This window comes from Entelurus aequoreus, linkage group LG23 (genome assembly GCF_033978785.1).
Source record: "Entelurus aequoreus isolate RoL-2023_Sb linkage group LG23, RoL_Eaeq_v1.1, whole genome shotgun sequence".
NCBI lineage: Eukaryota > Metazoa > Chordata > Actinopteri > Syngnathiformes > Syngnathidae > Entelurus > Entelurus aequoreus.
In genome coordinates, this window is record NC_084753.1 from 40990164 (window position 1) to 40997099 (window position 6936).

The window sequence follows — 6936 nt, forward strand, 5'->3', positions numbered from 1 at the left end:
GCTCTCCCTTAGAGATAGGGTGAGAAGCTCTGCCATCCGGGGGGAGCTCAAAGTAAAGCCGCTGCTCCTCCACATCGAGAGGAGCCAGATGAGGTGGTTCGGGCATCTGGTCAGGATGCCACCCGAACGCCTCCCTAGGGAGGTGTTTAGGGCATGTCCAACCGGTAGGAGGCCACGGGGAAGACCCAGGACACGTTGGGAAGACTATGTCTCCCTGCTGGCCTGGGAACACCTCGGGATCCCCCGGGAAGAGCTGGACGAAGTGGCTGGGGAGAGGGATGTCTGGACTTCCCTGCTTAGGCTGCTGCCCCCGTGACCCGACCTCAGCTAAGCGGAAGAAGATGGATGGATGGATGTATGGATGGATGGTTTGGCTTCTCCGGGAGAGGAGTCCTCCATATTTGACCTGACCTCCTCCCATGAACATTGGTAATAAAGCCACTTTTGATTCAGTGAAGCGTCTCCGACGTCTCTTTGATCCAGCCGCACTGCCGTGTCGCCCTTCTGTCCGGACGAGGATGACAAGACCAGAAATACACTTCAAAAGCTCCAAAGTTTTACCTCCAAAAAGAGAGAGGTAAGACAAAGTCAGAGTGTCTGACTCGCACCATGCACAGCCTTCCTTGTCACATATTGTTCCTTTTCCCGCTATCCATCCAGTAATTCAAACTGATCCAGCAGCGCGATTGAAAGATTATTTTTACTTACAAAAATCAAGGAACCAGGATACTCGGGAAACAAAATAAAAGGTAGCCTATACTAAACGACATATATGTGCACATGTATGCACTGATTAAAAATACAGAACTATAATGCCCACGTTTAGACTTTTTCCCCCAAACGCCATCTTGCTTTTTCCTCCTTCTTTTTTTTCTATTTCCAGCAGACTAGTAGAACATCTTAGGTGTATTGCTGACCTCCACAGGTTCTTAACGGGATTTCCTCCTTCTGTCCTATGGCCCACACTACATTCTACAGTCCAGTAGGTGGCAGTATGAACCTTTCAAGTCATGGCTGCAAACTGCCAGTAAGAAGACGAAGTAATAGAGCTGGTTGCTTGTTTCCTCTCGCGAGATCTGACAACATGTTTAAATAGAACAATTGACAGGATGACAACATCCAAACAAACCAAGTCATCTCCAATACATCTCAACATTACACACATCCTCCAGGCTGAGTTAGTCTAGATGATGAAGTAAGCTGGAAACGACATGTAAGTCATATAAAGAAAACACTAAAAAAATTGACTGTGATAATAAATAGAATAAAATACATACCCACAAATATTAAATACATTTATTGTACCCAACTTTAGTTGAAGCATACATTGTTTATTGCATAAAGGTCTGGGGACATACATATAAAACAATCACACAACAATATTCATATTACACAAGAGAGTAATAAAGACAATTAATAGAATGGATTATAGAGACCCAACAAATGATTCATAAAGTCACACATTTTAAAATTGTATAAAACACAACTGCTCAAATGATGTATAAAGTAAATAATAATATGCTTCCAGAAGTGGTCCAGAAGATGTTTCAGATGTGAACCAGTAAATATGTGTACTCAAAAGCAAAGGTATGAACACATGTAAAACAAATATGTACATCATATAAAGGAGTTCATCTATGGAATCATCTACAATTACAAAATAAAATATGTAACCCTTCATTATTTCAAAAAACATATATAAAACACTATTATGAATAAGTATAAAAGTGAATTATGAATATCTACACTCAAAATGTTTATCGTATGTAACATATTTTATGTACTGTTTATTCTCACCTTTTCAGTCAAATTGTTCTGTTCATTTTAAAGTACACAAATGTGTATATTAACTCATGTACTTGACTGAAATAAAAGCACTAACCTGAAGTGTCTAAACTATAAATGTTAGAATCATATTAACAAGATTGTGTTACACACACAACAATGATGTCACACATGTTATATGTGCTGTCAATGTTAAAGTTTTGACAGTTTATTTCAAATCCTGCATCTTCATTTGCTGCTGCTGTTCTCACCAGCACACTTGTGTTTCTTACACTGGTACTTAGAAGACAATCTTTCACCACACACACTGCAACTCAACACTTTCTCACCTGTGTGTGTTCTCATGTGTACTGTACAAGATTGTCGGCGTCGAAAGCTTTTGTTGCAGCTTGAACAGGAGTATGGTTTTTCACCAGAGTGCGTTCTCATGTGTACATTTAATTGCAGTCTTTTTATATAACTTTTACCACATACTGAACATTGAAAAGGTTTTTCTCCAGTGTGTGTTCTCATGTGTGTTTTGAAATTTTGATTTTGAGTAAAATCTTTACCGCAGATTGAACATGAAAAAGGTTTTTCGCCAGTGTGTGTTCTCATGTGTACTTTGAAATGCTGCTTTTTGAGTAAAATCTTTACCGCAGATTGAACATGAAAAAGGTTTTTCGCCAGTGTGTGTACTCATGTGTGTTTTCAAATGTTGACTTTGAGTAAAATCTTTACCACAGATTGAACATGAAAAAAGTTTTTCTCCGGTGTGTGTTCTCATGTGTATTTTGAAACTGTGCTTTTTAGTAAAATCTTTACCGCAGATTGAACATGAAAAAGGTTTTTCTCCAGTGTGTGTTCTCATGTGTACTTTCAAACGTTGACTTTGAGTAAAAATCTTTACCACAGATTGAACATGAAAAAAGTTTTTCTCCAGTGTGTGTTCTCATGTGTGTATTGAAATTGTGCTTTTGAGTAAAATCTTTACCGCAGATTGAACATGAAAAAGGTATTTCGCTAGTGTGTGTTGTCATGTGTACTTTGAAATGCTGCTTTTGAGTAAAATCTTTACCGCAGATTGAACATGAAAAAGGTTTTTCTCCAGTGTGTGTTCTCATGTGTGTTTTCAAATGCTGCTTTTGAGTAAAATCTTTACCACAGATTGAACATAAAAAAAGTTTTTCTCCAGTGTGTGTTCTCATGTGTGTTTTGAAATTGTGCTTTTTAGTAAAATCTTTACCGCAGATTGAGCATGAAAAAGTTTTTTCTCCAGTGTGTGTTCTCATGTGTCTTTTCAAATTACTAGATTTAAAAGTTTTGTCGCAGTGAGAACATGTGAAGTGTGTGTTGTCAGTGTGACATGTCTTATCATCTTTAGAGTCTTCATCATCAGTGTCAGGAGAGTGTGACGTTGTGTCCTCACTATCTGATAGTGGAGCTAAGAGCTTGTCTGCTTGTGATCCTCCACAGTGGTCTCCATCAGCTTCTGTTGTCATGTGTTGAGTTGAGCTGCTGCTTGGAGGCTCCGCCTCTCTCTTCTCCTCACTTTCACCTTTGACCTCATCATCTTCACTCTTCACAGGGACACCAGTCACTGGGAACTCCTCCAACCATTCAAGATGCTCTCCCTCCTGACTGATGCTGTGTTCCTCATCTTCCTCTTTAATGTGAGGGTCAGTGGGTCCTCCTCTTCCTCTTTAAAGTGAGGGGTCAGTGGGTCTTCCTCTTCCTCCTTAATGTGAGGGCTCAGTGGATCCACCACTTTCTCTCTAAAATGGGGTGTCAGTGGGTCCTCCTCTTCCTCTTTGATGTGAGTGGTCAATGGGTCATCCTCTTTAAAATGGGGGATCAGTGGGTGTTTATCTTCTTTTTTAATGTTGGAGGGCTGTGGCTCCATCCTGAAGCTCCACTTCTGTTGCTCAGGGAGAAGATGTTCTTCACAGACGTCTGCAGGACACAAGAAGACAAACACGTTTTAGAAACATCCATCTCTGCTCAGTCACACCATGCATTCAGTACTTTTACATGCACTTAGGAAAAACAAGTTATCGTATGAACTGTCTTGAAATCTCAGTGACGCACAAACACGCTGCTCTTTACAACATTATTCACAGGAAAATAAAAACAAACCAGGACGACAGGACTTTTTACTATGGATGGACAATATGGTTTAAAATTGATTTTGTGATGTATTATTTCATATAAAATTACTAATATAACCATTTTAAAACAGGATACACAGGCTCCTAATTTAATTGCTGAAATATGCAGTAAAATATTACATCATTTCCAGTATTATTTTCTCAATTAAAGTAACCAGATATTAACAGTAAATAAACAAGTACATTAATAATAATAGTTTCGACAAAATAATACAATTAGAAATGACACAATATGTTGATATGATATATCGTGACATATATTGTTATTAGGATATAGATTTGAGGTCATATCGCCCATACCAAACATTGGTTCGCCGAGTCATTTTGTTTGGCCCACCAAATATATTTATTTTTTATATTCTTCAGATGTGTGTGTACATTTAAAATGTGGTACTACTGTTCTACATTACGTGGAAGTGTCATGTCATGGGGTTGGTGTGCTTTTAACTAAGGGTGTGACGACACGGTCAGCTCACCAAAGGATACTTGATATTTGCTTTCGGAGAACGAGACGATATTTTGGTGGTTAACATGATTCTTACACATACGTGTACTTCATGTGTATATGAATGTACTTTCCCTTGTGTGCTTAGTTTTACTGTAACTTCATTGTGGATAATATCTATAAACAACCTCAATTGTTTTTCATCTTTAATTTGAAGGACTGTTTACTTATCTGACAAATTCAAAGGAAACTGCACTTTTTTTAAAATGTCGCCTATAATTCACAATCGTTATGTAACACATATGTTTTTAATTTTCATGAATTATAATTAGTAAATAAACGTGAGCAAAAATCAGCTAACATTGGAGTCAATGGGAGCTCCTCTATTAGACTTACAAAGTCCTCCAAACAACATTGCTGGTTTACGAGCAGACGAGCATGTTCGGCGGCACACAATCACGGAGTACTTACAAGCAGACACAGTGTGTAGACAGACAAGGGAGAACGGACGCATTTTGGCTAAAAAACTAACAATAAAGGTGAAGTTATAACACTGAAACACCCTCAGGAAGAGATGCTTTAAGACATGGCTAGCTAGCTAGCCGCTAATGTCCATCCGCCGTCGGCAGTGTTTTAGCTACTTCTAAATCACTATTCCTCGCCTCCATGGCGATAAATAAAGTAAGTTTCTTACAAGTATCATTATCACTGCAGGACGAGGAATAGCTAAACATGCTTCACTACACCGTAGCTCACTGGCATCAAATAGTAAACAAACGCCACGTACCTAGTCGATACTACTATGATTATGTCGATATTTTTTGGCATCACAACATCTTCTTTCGTTTTTTAGAAATGTACATTATGTTTATAAACTCAGGAAATATGTCCCTGGACACATGAGGACTCTGAATATGACCAATGTATGATCCTGTAACTACTTGGTACCAGATTGATACCCAAATATGTGGTATGATCCACAATCTAATGTAAAGTATCAAACAACAGAAGAATAAGTGATTATTACATTTTAACAGAAGTGTAGACAGAACATGTAAAAAGAGAAAGTAAGCAGATATTAACAGTAAATGAACGAGTAGATTAATAATTAATTTTCTACCACTTGTCCTTAATAATGTTGATAAAATAATAGGTAGATAAATGACACAAAATGTTACTGCATATGTCAGCAGACTAATTAGGAGCCTTTGTTTGTTGATTACTTACCACTAAAAGACAAGTATGTTCACTATTTTATTTAAAAACTAAACTGCAATAATAAACATGTTTAATGTACCCTAAGTTTTTTTTGTTAAAATAAAGCCAATAATGCTATTTTTGTGGTCCCCTTTATTTAGAAAAGTACCAAAATAATTTTAGTACCGGTACCAAAGTTATGGTATCGTTACAACACTACCACCTATATTTGAATATTGTCTAATGGAAATGACTGCTGTCTGATAATCACATTAATTAACATAAACATTAAAGTCAGAGTAACTGACTCTGACTTTCTCTTACCTCTCTATATTTGGAGGTAAAACTCTCGAGCTTTACATACTCAGGAGTTTGCACTTAACCTGCTCTCTGGAATATTCCCCCGGTGACTATGTGAGTTTTGTGTAAACATGTTGATACACATTGTTACAAACTGAGAGGAACATCAACCTCTCATAAATATTGTGTGTCTGAAACTGTCTCGTTTTTATGAACAACATAAAACAATCAGTGCATCATCCTCACATGACAATTCATCTTCCTATAGACAATATATTCAAGAATAGTGTTAATAATAAATATAAAGTTAGTAGACATGTGACAGTAAGAAGTAAACAAACCTGTTCTGTGTAACACAACTTGATGTTTTTGATGTTGTCGCTCCTTCTCCTCTTTTGTTGGACAAAGTTCCTCCTCGTACTCTGCTATCGTTCTTTCGCACATTTTCACACAATCACAACACTTTACACTCACACTTGATCTCTGCTTAGCGATGTGTTTTGATCACTTCCGCCTCTCTTTGTTAGCAGCTAACAAGCTAGGCTAACTAGCAAGCTAAGCTAGCTCGAGAAGCATCAAAGTGCGCTCAGACTAATATAACCGGATGCAAACAGTTATTAACGATGTTTACTCTATTCAATAGAGTCTAATAAAGGACATATGTGTGTACATGGACGCACAGATTAAGAACACTGAACTGTGACGACTGCAATAACGTCTTCACCGTCAGACGCCATCTTGCTTTATCCTCGCCGTGTTTGGTTCGCGCGCAGTGTTGTCAGATCTCGCGAGAGAAACAAGTAAGCAGCTCTCTCTTCCAGATCTCGCGAGAGAAATAAGTACAACCAGCTCCCCACCCCCGTACAACTATTTTATTATATACTGTTTACTTATTCTGAAAATAAAAGTAAGCTTGTCCATTTTACATTTTCAAAACAAAGACATACAACTTATTTTCGTAAAAATATTCAAATATTTAACAATGTTTTGAAACGACAGTATTATAAGGAAAGAAAAAAAGAAACAAAATAAATATTACACTCATGATATTATATTTGTCTT

General features: G+C 37.6%; 1 pseudogene; it reads right to left on the bottom strand.

Annotated features, from left to right (window-relative positions):
* Window positions 1-1327: 1327 nt before the first annotated feature.
* On the bottom strand, window positions 1328-6540 carry LOC133640816 (gastrula zinc finger protein XlCGF57.1-like; annotated as a pseudogene).
* Between the last annotated feature and the right edge of the window lie 396 nt (window positions 6541-6936).